At 25.7% G+C, this 15,000-nt stretch overlaps 1 long non-coding RNA gene across 1 annotated transcript in view; it reads right to left on the bottom strand.

Annotated features, from left to right (window-relative positions):
* Positions 1-15,000, bottom strand: part of LOC124419865 — a 25,510-nt gene that overhangs the window by 3,270 nt on the left and 7,240 nt on the right. Inside the window, exon 2 of the long non-coding RNA XR_006940855.1 lies at positions 11,455-11,484. This is a non-coding gene — a long non-coding RNA (uncharacterized LOC124419865). The remainder of the gene's footprint in view (positions 1-11,454; positions 11,485-15,000) is intronic.

The raw sequence follows: 15,000 nt of genomic DNA, 5'->3' as shown, positions 1-15,000 counted from the left end.
TCTATCTATCTATCTATATATATATCTATCTATCTATCTATCTATCTATCTATCTATCTATCTATCTATCTATCTATCTATCTATCTATCTTTCTATCTATCTATCTATCTATCTATCTATCTATCTATCTATCTATCTATCTATCTATATATCTATCTATCTATCTATCTATCTATCTATCTATCTATCTATCTATCTATCTATCTATCTATCTATCTATCTATCTATCTACGTATCTATGTATCTATCTATCTATCTATCTATCTATCTATCTATCTACTATCTATGTATCTATCTATCTATCTATCTATCTATCTATCTATCTATCTATCTATCTATCTATCTATCTATCTATCTATCTCTCTATGTATCTATCTATCTATCTCTCTATGTATCTATCTATCTATCTTTCTATCTATCTATCTATCTATCTATCTAACAAACCAACTAAACAAACTCATTCTAAGTAATGCAGATAATAAGTAGTAGTCCTTGGGATGTAAGTTATTAAGTAAATCATTACCATGGAATACACATTACATGTATACATATTAGAGACCCTTCGACTCTACTTGACTGTTCGCGTGCAGCTAACTACCACAATAACCAACCAACTAAACTTGTTCTAATGCAGATGATATGTTTTTGCTGGGTATACACATATTTGTTTAATAAACTCTACTTTTTCCCCAATAACACATTGATTCATAAAACTTTTAACTTCCTGTACTTTTAAGAAATTAACATCGATACATGTTTAGTTAATAAACTATTTAAATAAACAATAATAATAAAAAAAAACATACTCAACATAATTTACACAGATTTCCTCTATAGAGGAAATATATTTGTAAAAAAAATTATAATAATAAAATCTACATTGAAGTAATTAAATATTGACAGTATTACACTATAACAATAATGTTTCAAGCTTTTAATTAATTGTTATTTAATTATTTTTTTCCATAATTAAGTGACATAAAGTTGTTTTAATAATGAAATTTTCGTAAAGAAAAATAAATATATAAAATTTTGTTAATTAAACAATATTTTAAAGCAATTGTAATCTAAGTGTAGATTAATGTTTTTATTTTTGCAGGTAAATTAATGGTTAATTTTAGTGCTTCTTAATTACCAGAATGTACTTTGTATTAATTGAAATTAAATTGAAAATTAATGATTGAAAAACAAAATGATTCGCTCTAGATTGCACAGTGGTTTAGTTTAGTAAAAAAATTGATTTAGTTTAGTAAAAAATTTTAATATTTAAAATCATAAAACAGTTACCCACTGTAGAAAGGAAAAACTACCTATAATTGTTCATTCCATAAGGATCCGATAAAAAAATACATTTTGAAGAACGAAAAGTACCAGAAAGTCCCATTTAAAAGATTCTCATTTACATCTGGCTTCCCATGCTTAATTTCCTGCTTTAAAGTTTCATTCAAAAGACTTTCTTTATATCTGGCTTTACATGCTCAATATCCTGGTTCCTAGTTCAATATTATAGAAATAAATAAGTACAAAAAAATTCCCTTTTAAAGGTTTTCACATCAAGGGTTCTACAGGCTTAATATCACATTTGCAGGTTCAATGTTATACAAAAATTAAAAAAAAACTTTAAAGAACGAAAAAGTACCAAAAAGTTCTATTTTATAGAGCTTTGCATACACAATGCCAAAAATGTACCTTTTGCCTTATGGAAAAGTACCTAAAAGTTCCCCTTTTTATGCTCTCACTAACTGCGTACTTAATTTCATGTTTATAGTTTCAATAAGGGTTCTATAGTTGAAACAAAAAGTCGACTTTTTACATTTAGTTAAAAGTCAACTTTAAGACTTTTCGACTTTAAGCATTTTATAATTAGTAGACTTTTCGACATTTTCCGACTTTTCGACTATTTCCGGCTTATCGACTTTTTTCCAGTTTTCCGACTATTTTAGAGTTTTTTACTTTTTCCACATTTTAAAATTTTTTGACTATTTTTGACTTTTCGACTTTTTGACTATTTTCGATTTTTTTCGAGTTTTTTTTCGACTATTTTAGAGTTTTTGACTTTTTTCACATTTTTAAAATTTTTGACTTTTTTCGACTTTTCTATTTTTTTCGACTTTTCGACTTTTTCCAACTTTTTTCTACTTTTATTTACAAATTCCATTTTTCGACTTTTTTCACAGACGATAGTCGAGTTATCGACTTTTCGACATTTTTGGACAAAAAGTCGATTGTTCGATTATTCGAAAGTCGATTTATAGAACCCTAGTTTCAATATTATAGGAAATTAAAAAAAGTATCTTTTGATAAACCGTAAAGTACTAAGAAATACCCTTTTAAAGGTTCATGTTTCTCTAGAGCTTTAAGAGATAACTTTAGCTAAACTGTTCTAAAAGCAAAACTTTTGCTAAAACTTTAAAGTTTCTTTAGAAAGCTTTAAAGTTTTCTACAATCTTTTGCTAAAGCTTAAGTTTTTTTTTTGTTTAAAAAAACTTCAAGTTAGCTAGAAGTATTATTTAAGCTACCGAGTTTTTGTAAAAGAAAACCTGCGCCAGAGGTTTAAGTTAAATACTATCGCTTTAAGTTTTTTAAAGCTACAAGTTTTTTTTAAGAGAAAGAGCGTAAATTTGTATTTGTTAAAACTTTTCTAAAGCTTTAAGTTTTCTTAAATAAAAGTTGATGCTAGAGTTTCTTTGCTCTTCCTTAAGTGTAATGTTTAAAGTTTTCTTAAGAAAAAACTTTATTGCATTTACGAAAAGAAATTATTTGCAAAAGAACAATCTTTTCTAGAGCTTTCAATGTTTGTGCGAAAACTTTTAAGTTTCTTCAATATATCCAAAGAGAATTCCTCAGCTAGAGCTTTAATGCTTTTTAAGTGAACATTTTTGCTTAAAATTTTATCTAAAAAAAGGTTTTTAAAGTTTTCTTTTTTTACTAAAAAGTTTTATATTTTTTCAAGAGAGAGAGAGCTAAAACTTCAAGCTTTGTAAAAAAAAACTTTAAATAGGAAATTGTGAAATGTTTTCAAGTTTCGTTATTTTTACTAAAACTTACAAGTTTTCTTTAAAGAAAGCTTACGCTTAAGCTTTAAGTCTTATAAAGAATACTTTTGTTGTTTTGTAAAACTTTTTAATTATAAACTGCTAAAGCTATTGACCAACTAATAATTGTTGATATATTGTATTAAGTTTATAACAAGCTTTCTACCTGTAAAGCAAAGCTTTAGCTTATGCTTTCTTTTTAAAATTTTAAAGCTTTCTAGATTAACAATAGCTATTGTTATATTTTTATTTCAAATTCTAAGCAAAAACCTTTTAAGTTTTCTTTCTTTTTCACTAAAGTGTTTTAGATTTAAACTATGTTTAAACCTGAAAATTTTAAGATCAACTAATCAATTGTTGAAATATTGCTTTAAGCTTATTAACAGCTTTAAAGAAAATATTGTAAAATCTTGAATTTTCTGTAATGTTAATTATTTCATAAAACAATTTGTTTATTAAATAATTTGTTAAAAAATTATTTAATAATAATACAACAAAATGTTAGCCTCTTTAACACTCATGGCTGGCAAAACAACAAAGAGAGATAAGAACAAACTCTAAAAAACATTAGCTATTTGTGGTTTATGTGTGTGTGTGCATGTGTGTTTTATGTGAGCTTTTTTTTACGTTTCGTTATTTTATGAGGTGATGATGATCGTAAAAATAGAGACCAGAAAATAAATTTATATATAAAAAAAACAAAATTTTGAACACACGTGATAATTGCCGCCTCAACATGTAGATGAAGATGATGATACCTACAACTCGAAATACAAAAAAAATTTATTCATCTAAAATTTGTACGTTCATGCCAATTACATTACAGTATTTTGCAGCTTAAACGAGTGTTAAATCAAGATTGTACTTTTTAGAGTTAAACGCTTGAATAGAAGAAAAAAAGAAAAAGAAGAAAAATTACCAAATGATTTGTCAATTTTACGAGACCAAAACAAGATGTGTATATGACTGTCAGTCTGTATGTCTAAGGCGGTGTGAAGGGGGGGGGGGGGGGGGGGGGGGGGTGTGTGTGTTGTGTAGCTTGAATGATTATTTTATGAACTACGTTTCATTATTCCTGATTTTTTTCCCCCCATTTTATGATTAAGTCATGATGATATGCATGTGTTCATGCAAAATTTACATGTTATTTTGCAAACTACAACAACAAGTAATCAACTTTTCGTTATCTATTTAAGGTCTTTTAGTTGATAGTTTTTTCTAGATGTACTTGTCACTCTTTAATTATTCATTTTATCTGTCAGATTATAACTGTTAAGGGATTGTATTATAAGTCCGCTTGTTAATGAAAGAATATTTTATTAAGATAATTTTTTTTTAAATGCCTCAAGGTTATATTCAACATCAAACTTTTACGCAAAATACTTTTCAATAATTTTTGAATAATTAACTATTTAAGATTTATAATTGACAATGTTTAATAGATCAAGATCAGACCCGGAAAACCTTAAGGCAAAGGAATTAACCCTCACGTGAAAGTGTATTCTTCTTTGATCATTTCAAGGAGCATTTTTAATATTTAAAATTTTTAGCCAAATTCGAATCAAAAATGGATTTTTGATAAGTTTATTAAAAAAAATATGACTAGGCACTGGCCTACAACTGTCAATCAACTCGAAAATACCACAAAAATGGTTAAAATAATGATTTTCGGCAAAAGGACTTTTAACGAGACATGAATCAATATATTTTCATAAAAAGTCGATAATTGAAACCGAATTTAGCCTCGAAATTTTATGACATTTTCGAGATATTATGTTGTTATTGCAAAAGCCTCGTTTTGTTCAACAAATGTTAGAGATAAAGTTATAGTTTTCTTTAAAGAGAAACCTACGCTTAAGCTTTAACCTTGAAACCGAATTTAGCCTCGGAATATAATGAAATTTTCGAGATATTGTGTTGTTATCGTGTAAACCTCGTTTTATTCAACAATTGTTAGAAATAAAGTTATAGTTTTCTTAAAAAAGACCTACGCTTAAGTTTTAACCTTGAAACCGTATTTAGCCTCGAAATTTCATGAGATTTTCCAGATATTATGTTGTAATCGTGAATGCCTCGTTTTGTTCAACAAATGTTAGAAATAAAAGTTTCTTAACCACAGTGCAATGATCAATTAGTAAATAACTAGTATCGGAATGGTTTTCGGTAAGTTGAGCTTTATCTGGACATGGATAATTGAAACCGAATTAAGCCTCAGAATATCATGAAATTTTCGAGATATTATGTTATAATCGTAAAAACCTCGTTTTCACCAACCAAAGTTATAAATAAAATCTTCTTAACCAAATTTCAATGATGAAATAGTAAATAACTGGTATCGGAATGAGTTTCGTCGGGTCGTAGGTAAACAATACATTTTCAAAAAAGCAGTGGTGAATCCTTTAGATTGAAACCTCGCAATTTCTATATTTTAAAAAATGCCATGATTAACTCTTCAGATTAAACCCGATTTTGGCCTCTTGAGGGTTTCGAGATATCGTGTCATTAGCGTGAATACCCTGTCGATCTGTAAGATCGATTTAGATTGTAACCGAATCTGGCCTTGCAATTTCTACATAACATGAGGTTTTCGAGATATAGTGTAATAGAGTTAAAAAAACATCGCTTTTTAGAATTTTAATGAAGTTACAACAACACTAAGACATTTGTATTTATCTGTGATAACATCTGAAATTCCAAACTTTCCGTTTTAAAATAACTTTATAAACTCTGTAATATCTTTAGCGATCTACGATATATTTTCACCAAAATATTTTCACAACAGGGGTCATTCCAAGCAGTAATGCTAAGTATTTGTTTGAGACCATCAGGTTCCCCTTATATTCTGATCTGTGCAGGTCATCACCGGGACATAGGGCAATATATTTTCCAAAGAGAGCTACACAATTCATTAGATTTAAGCTGAATTTGGACTCAGAATTTATATATCATATCATTCAGATTTCGAGATATTGTGTGGTGTATATCCCCAATTTTGCTCATATTTGAGATGTTATAACAGTGCTAAGACATCTTTATTTATAAAATCGGTATTATCATTTTGAAGATCAAAGTTTCCGCTTTGCGTAACAGAGGTATATCTACCATCTTCTTTGATATATATTCACCTAAACATTTAAACAACAGAGGCCATTCCAACCAGGCTCCTATATGTTATGATCTACTGTAATTTAGCCAGATCATCATAGGGAACCTAAACAATATACCAACACCCCAAGCCCCAGAGTCACTCTACCTTTATGAAGTTCCCTTATCTTGATGTAACTGCAATTCTGTCTGTAGGGTCTATAAACTTTTGGGGTCTTTAATTGGAATAATTTGACCTGAGGTCTATTCGAAATATTTATCTTATATGACAATATGGCAACCGTTACCTCGTAGGTTAGAGTTTCGGTATTTGTGTTGTTTGAAATGAGCTAGAGTTTCTCTATCTTGAAAATCAAGCAACTTGAGCAAAGTACTTGGAAATGAAGCGGAACTAAAGAACATTTGTGAGTCGTCTCTAACTCACGCTCTGGTTGAAAAAGTATTTCCACAAAATTTGCCGAATGCAAGGGTTTCGTTTGAAGTCAATATTGGTGACAAAAGGGCCAGTGCGCAGGGTGCAACATTTTATCAAGGCAAAACTATCTAAGTATTTGGCAAGTATGGTCTCAGTCGTCCTATAGTCCATATCTTGGAACTGTCCGACCACTATTTATTATGATCGATATAAAAACTCTTCCTAACTTTTAAATTGAAGCTACTAAGATCGCAAATGAAATAAAACTTTGAACTTAAAAAGATTTAATTCAATACTTACGTTATTTTTGTTAATTCAATATAGACTTCTTTGAAGTAAACTTTTAAAAATAACCGTTAAATTTTTACTAAGTAATACACTAGTTTCGCAAACAAACTTTTAACAACAGCTTTTGGCAAACTTAAAAAAAATTTTCGTTATTTATTTTTCTTTATTTTAAATTTTATTCAATGTTTGGCACTTTTGCTGAAGTTTTTTTTAACGGTTTCAAATACATACAATTTTAAATATTTATTTTCTAGATAAATTTCTACTTTCTATTTCAAAGGTAAATTACCTTTTAAAATATTCATAAAGACAAAAATAAACAAAAGCATCTTAATTTTAGCTAAAATTCAAAATCAAAAGTAATAAAATTTGAATGAGTTCGAGAATGAGCTAATGACACATCACAACATAACTAACGTTTTTTTGTTTTTTTATTCAGACCTAAGACAAGATTAAAATTAAAAATTTTTTTGTTTTGATTTTTTTTTTTTTTTTTTTGGTTTCTGAATTACAATATAAGACCAATTTTTAACTACAAGTTAAAAACCAGTTTTTGCTGTCTTCAACGACTATAACGCATGTTGTAAACGATATCTGTATGTTTTTTTTCTTTTTTGCTGACTGACTGGCCGACTTAAATTTAAAATGCAATTTTGTTTTATTTTTGTTATTGATAAACTTCATTAAAATTGTTTTTTGTTCTGATTTAAAATATGTAAATAAGAATTCTTAAAATAGAAACAATACGGTTTTTTATTTATGTATTCGGAGTTTTTTTTTTTAATCCAGTATTTAGATGATAAATTACTGAGATGTTGTTAATACAGCTGTTGTTTATAATCTTTATAGAATAGCTTCTTATAGATAAGCGCTACAGTTTGGAGGTTGGCATACACTTTATGTTACACTTTTTGTTCAGTTCATCAACAACAAATAGCCAGACAGATAGATAGATAGATAGATAGATAGATAGATAGATAGATAGATAGATAGATAGATAAATAGATAGGTAGATAGATAAATAGATAGATAGATAGATAGATAGATAGATAGATAGATAGATAGATAGATAGATAGATAGATAGATAGATAGATAGATAGATAGATAGATAGATAGATAAGTAGATAGATAGATAGATAGATAGATAGATAGATAGATAGATAGATCAAGACTTTAGATTGATAATCAAAAGTGATCTATGCTATAGACTGATCAATAACGACATAAAGTCATAATTATAGATTCAAAACTATAGAGTAATACAGTCAAGAGTATAGAACGATTTGGTAAAAATTATTAACTAATCTATAGTTAAGAACTTCAAGTCATTACACATAACTTCCTCTTTATTTAGTACTGATTTTTTATTATGATTTTTATGCAAACATGTATGTTTATATAGTTTTTTTTTTTAATTTTAACAAGCATTTCCATTTAACATAATTTGTGTCCTTTAAAAACACTCAAATAAAGTGTTTAACTTCCTGCTTTCAAAATAGTGACTATTAGCTTAAAAATCATTAAACTTAAACTTTACAGTTCCTGTTATTTAATTCAAAAATTTGCTACAGTTTTGGACTTTTTCTAGGTCATTTAAGGCATCCCTTTACAAGAAGAAATAAACGTATTAATTAAACATGTAATTTTATTAACTTTTATTATGGTGCAACAACCAACATAAACATTTATTTGTGAAAGTGTTTTTTAAACTGTACAAAAAACAAACAAAACAAAAACAAACAAAACAAAAACAAACAAAATAACCGGTCCATTTTTTAGTGAAAAACTGACTGTCAGCCTTAAAAATGTTCAAGGCATACCCAATCATTAATTATATATAGAATATTTATTTCTAAAGACTTACAACAAGACTTCGGTTGTAGTTGCAAAAAGCGTGTTAAACTTGTGTGTTTGCGAAAAAAAAAAAATGAAAATAAAAATTGCATCTAAACCACTAAAGGTCAACAACTAAAATTAAAACGATCCGTTCGTTGTAGTTTTTTGTGTGATTATAGAACTTTAGCATCAGAAGTTGGTTAAAATAATAATAATAATAATGTTGAAAAAAAAAAACAAAAAATCAACCTCATTAAGACCGCATACAAGTGCATTCAGAATGGAAACTAACTCGTACACACATACTTACAAAAACAAGTTAATAAACTGCACACACATAAACACTTATAAACACATTTTTTCTGTTTTTTTTAATATAAACTTAGTTACTCATACTAGAATTGAAATTAAAAATAAAATTATTTTAATATTAATTAAATTTTCTGTCGTGACGTTTTAACTTTGTAAAGGAAAATTTTCCACTGTATTTAAAACAAAAAGGAGGAAAAATCCCAACAATAAAAATATCAAATAAACAAGATTTTAGTGCAATTAATTGTAAGAAGAATAAATAGCTGTGACAAAGAAGAAATTAACGTTCAGGAAGAATTAGAAATCAACTACTTATCGTTTAGAACATTTTTATCTACGCAGCGGAGAAAAAAAAAATAATAACGCTTGGTACCAGATAGACACCATAGTGTTTTTCACTTTTCAATAACAATCCGATGTCAATGGTCCGCTTACCACGTTTGTTAACATTTAGACAATGGATGTGTATAAAATTTAGATTTTGACAACGATTTGCTGCAATGTTGACAACGTTACGTTGTCTGACAATATAGTGTTGTCTATTTACCTATTTATCTATTTATCTATCTATCTATCTATCTATCTATCTATCTATCTATCTATCTATCTATCTATCTATCTATCTATCTATCTATCTATCTATCTATCTGTCTATATATCTATCTATCTATCTATCTATCTATCTATCTATCTATCTATCTATATGTCTATATGTCTATCTAGCTACTACTGCCCATTATATAGACAAGTTGAGTTATTAGTCCTGATCTACCGACTTTTATGGACTATTCTATATACTACCCTATTGACCAATTATACTAAAACTAGTACACTGCTTAGTCTACGAACTAGTCTGTGGATAGAAATTTGTAAACATTAACAGTTAAATAAATTGAATTCTTTTTTTTTACAAATATTTAGTCTATAACTAAACATTTAATTTGTGTACATGCGTTTGAATAGATATTATTTTATTTTGAATTTAACGAAAAAAAAACGTTAAAAAATTTAAACATTCAAACGATTTATAAATGTTTTTATTGTAATTGTAAATTGAGTGAATATACATATATTGACAAAATTGAAAAGTAATGTGATATAAAATTTAACAAATATATAAATAAAAATACAAATAGTTTTAAACAAATAGATTTGTATGTATATAAAAGTATGTATGTATATATATATGTAATTTTGTTTTGTATGAATATATGTATGTATGTATACCCCCAAACTAAAATAAGAAAGAAAATCTATGTCAAATGCATACAAATTAATTACAGTATTAATTGAATAATATTACTTAGATACACTTACATACATACATTTATACAAGTATTTACACATCATGCATATACATACATATGTATGTAAGTTTTGTGTTTGTATGTGTGTATTTATTGTTTTTTTGTATATGTATGTTTAATGCATATTTATATTGAACATTATATGTAACTATTTATTTATATTTGTTATTAAAGTGCATAAATATGTATAATACTTTTATAAATACATATAGATTTAATTTAATATAAATATATATTTCTATAATGCAACAAAAACAACAAGAACCAATATACATATAAAACACAAATAAATAAATATTTAAATATAAAAACAGTTGAAAAAATGTACAAGGAAACAGTAAAATTATGATTTTTAATATTCAAAATTTTTTGTAACTTTGATGGATTTTTTTAAAAAATTTGTATTTTTAAATTTAAATAAAATTTTAGTAGCTTTTAATAGCTTTTGCTGTAAAATTTAATTTTGTAATTAAATATTTTTTCTTTTTTGGTTAAAACAACTTTTTTTTGATTGTGTTAAAGAAAAGAGATTTCTTTTGCTTAAATTATAAAAGTTTACCAAGTTTGGAGGATTTTTAAATAGTTTTTTATGATTATATTTAAAAAAATTTTCAGTTTTCTAAAAGCTTATGTAATAAGCTTTCGAATTTTTAAAACGTGCTTCACCTTTTACGATCACAACTATTTTTTTTTTTATAAATTCGAAAATTTGATATTTTTTCCTAAAATTTATTATAATTAGCAAAAATTTAAGGGAATTTTAATGAATTGCGTATTGAGATATTTGAGTAAAAGCTTATTTTTATAAAAGCTTAGGTAAAAAGCTTTGAAATTATGTAAAGTTATTAACCATATCTAAGACAAAATCAAATTATTTGTTAAATTGAAAAAGTAGATTTGATTTTGCAAAAAAAATTTGAAAATTAAAAAAATACATATTAAAAAAAAAGTTTTCTCAAAGTTTTTAAATTGTGAAAAATTTTTAGCTTTTTTTAATTTAAAAAAAATATAAATTAAATTTTTTCACTATTTTAAAATATTTTTATTATTTCTACAGATTCGTGTTACATTTCCAAACATTTTTTTAAAAAAAAAGCTTTATAAAGCTTAAAAGTTTTTTTTATTATCTTACGAATGGTTATATCAAATCTTACCTTTTTTAAAGAAAAAATCCAAACGATTATCTGTGAGAGAAAAAAGAAAAAAAAAAAACAAATTTGTTAAAAAAGTTTAAAAAATTTTAAGTTTGTAGCAAAATTAAAACCAAACGTAATAAGATATTGGAAAAAGCTTTTACAATTTAAAAAGCTTATAGTATAAGCTTTTATAAAGTAAAAAAATAATGTAGAAAATCAAAAAAAAATTTCATATTAATAACAAAAAAATACGAAAATTCACCAAAAAGAGTTTAGAAGTGACAACGCAATGTTGTCAAATAGAAGATTGCTTTGTCAAAATGAGAACTATTCGTTGTCGAAATAAAGTACCAATAAAAAACTTCCCGTTTATTAATTGCCACTTACTTTTGGGCTTAAATCATGGTTCAATATTATAGAAAATTAAAAAAGTATCTTTTGAATAATGAAAAAGTACCAAAACGTTTCCTTTTATAGCTTCTCACAGGACTCCTTCTATTAGTTCTTGATTACTCCAGTCTCAACATGTTGCACTTTATGTTTTGAAGTTAAATAATTTAAAAAATTAAAAATGTACCTTTTGAAGAACACAAAAGCTTCGAAAAGTCCCTTTTTTAAAATTATCATTTATTCTGTTCTTAAATGTTTTAAATCGACAAAGTACCAAAAAGTCCATTTTAATTGGTTTCCATTTACTCCGAACTCTTCAAGCTTAATTTCAAGTTATTATGTTTCATGCAAAAAGAAAATTCAAAAAGTACCTCTTGAAGATCGAAAGAATATCAAAAAGTTCATTTTAATAGAATTCCATTTACTCTGGGCTCGCAGAAAGGAGTTGTGCTAAACATAATTTAAGAGCAACATTGTTTAAAGTTAAACTATATTTTATGATCATTATAAGTATCGAAAAATATAATTTTATGATCATTTTTAGTTCTAGAACATATTTTGATTAAATATTGTTCTAACATTTCATAATAATATTGTTTTACTTATCATAATGTAATCATGATACGTAATATCATATTGTGATTTCAAGTAATCATATCATAGTTTTAAGAAACCTTATTATGGTTTTATATAATCATATTATTGTTTTAAATAATCAAGTAATCATATTATGGATAATCGTTTTTATTGTTTCAAGTAACCACATTATTGTTTTATATAAACATATTTTTATTTCAATTATTGTTTTAAATAATCATCAAGTAACCATATTATGGTTTCAAGTAATCATATTAAGGTTTTAAGTAATTCTGTTATTATAATGGATAAACGTTTTTATTATTTCAAGTAACCGTGCTATGGTTTTGTATTCATATTAAGTTTCAAGTAATCCTATTATAAGTAACCATATTATTGTTTTATATAATCATATATTTATTTCAAGTAATCATATTATTGTTTCAACTAACCATATTATGGTTTCAAATAATAATTTTATTGTTTTGCTTAATGATTTTTATTGTTTTAAGTAATCATATGATGGTTTAAAGTAATCATATTATGGTTTTTAAGTTATTAAATTTTACAAAACTTTCTATTCTTGATTTTGACATAAACAATAACAACTTGTTGCTCTGGTTGCACTAAGTTTTTTGATGCAAACAAACTAATTGTAATAAAATAACATTTTTTGAAGCTGTATATTCTTGTTGTTGTTTTTATTACATTCTGTCTAATCAGGTTAAAAATATTTTACTTTTTTATGAAACTTCAAAGTTTATCTGGGATTTTTGCCCATATCTAAAAGCCCTAATACACGGTTGTCAGATCTTACAACGTTGTCAGTAAAATGTTCAGAAAATTTCTAGTAATTAGTTGAACTTACAATTTTTCTTTTGCAACGTTGTCAGGAAAAGCATTATAGAAAATATTGCAAGACAAAATTTGTAAGTTGATAGTATTATTATACATTTTCTACACATTTTACTGCCAATGTTGTAAGATCATACATCCGTCTAAACATAGCATAAGTTATTTATTAACACGTTTTGCTTAATTTTTAGAAGGAAACTTTTCGAAAGCATGTCTAAGGGAATTGATGAAGATTTGGGTCTTTTCTGAAGACCCCATAGACAGACAGACGAACAATACAGAATCTATTACGCCATCTAAAACAACTCGGAATACGAATAAAAAAGAACATAAACTTATCTATTACTTTTTTATTTGGTTCCATTTTTTATTCCGTTGATCCCAAATAAATATTGTTCCTTTTATTACTTGTTCTAATGTTATGCATATTTTTTTTCTCCCTACATTATACATCTATAGTTTATGCATAATATTAATACTTTACTGGGCATATGTATGAATATTGAAATTAAATAAAAATTATTATAAAACTTTATAAAATATTCCAATTGATATTATTTATACGTTGTCATTTTACAATTTTTTTGTTTTCAGCCGTTTGTTTGTGTATGTATGTATGTATGTGTATTCATGTATGTATGTATATTTGATTGCATATTATTTTGCCGTTTGCATAAAATTATTTATTTTAATTCAGTTGTAATTTGCCATTATTTCATTTCTATTTTCATTAAATTTCAAAACAGATTCAATTTTTTTTCTGTTTTTGCTTAAAGCTTTTTTTTTGGAAAAACTATTTAATATTCTTTTGGCAAAAATTTTAGAATTAAATAGTAAATAATGTTTAAATAAAAAAATATAGTGTAAATAAGATGGATTAGATGATAAATAATAAAATGACACAATAACATTAAATGGATGTTAATTTAAATAGAAAAAAAAATTTAAAAACAATAAAAAAATCCTGTTTAAACAGCTGTTTAGTGTTACATAGTTTACAGCCCTGTTCAAAATAATGTTAAACTCTTGGCCAAAATATGTAAACACAGGTCAGGGATATTGTAATTAGTAAGTAAAAAAATCTTCTTTTCCTCGTAATTATGTTAATTGTATCATTTTGTATAAACAACTGACAAATGCAGACATGTTAGAATGTGCATTTTTCTTCTTATAATTCCCCTTAATTAGTAAAATTACTTCCTATTACAAATTCATAGAATTTATAAATTAATTGTGCATATTTTTTTGTTGTTGTTGTTGAAAATTTTCCCAATCAAATGCAAATTATTTGTCAAGACATTGACAAGCTTAAGGTGTTTTAATCCCAAGTAGATTTATAGAATATTTAATGTTCTTGTTAACATTAAATTTTAAACGTAAATTTTCTTATGTTTATTTATGGTAATTAGATTATAAAGAAATTATTTAATATTTTATTAATAAATTTCTTATAAATAAATCACTATGAAGATATTAAATGGCTTAGAAAATGTTTGCAAAACTGTTGCTTTGACAAATATTTTAGATAAAATTTATTATATTTCCGTTGGAAAACTAAAATAGAACTAGAATTGAACAATAACAGAACTAGAAGAGAACTAGAACAGAACTAGAAGAGAACTAGAACAGAACTAGAACTGAACTAGAACTGAACTAGAACAAAACTAGAACAGAACTAGAACTGAACTAGAACTGAACTAGAACTGAACTAGAACTGAACTAGAACTGAACTAGAACTGAACT

Source organism: Lucilia cuprina, chromosome 4 (genome assembly GCF_022045245.1).
Source record: "Lucilia cuprina isolate Lc7/37 chromosome 4, ASM2204524v1, whole genome shotgun sequence".
NCBI lineage: Eukaryota > Metazoa > Arthropoda > Insecta > Diptera > Calliphoridae > Lucilia > Lucilia cuprina.
This window is presented reverse-complemented; position numbering and strand designations above follow the sequence as displayed.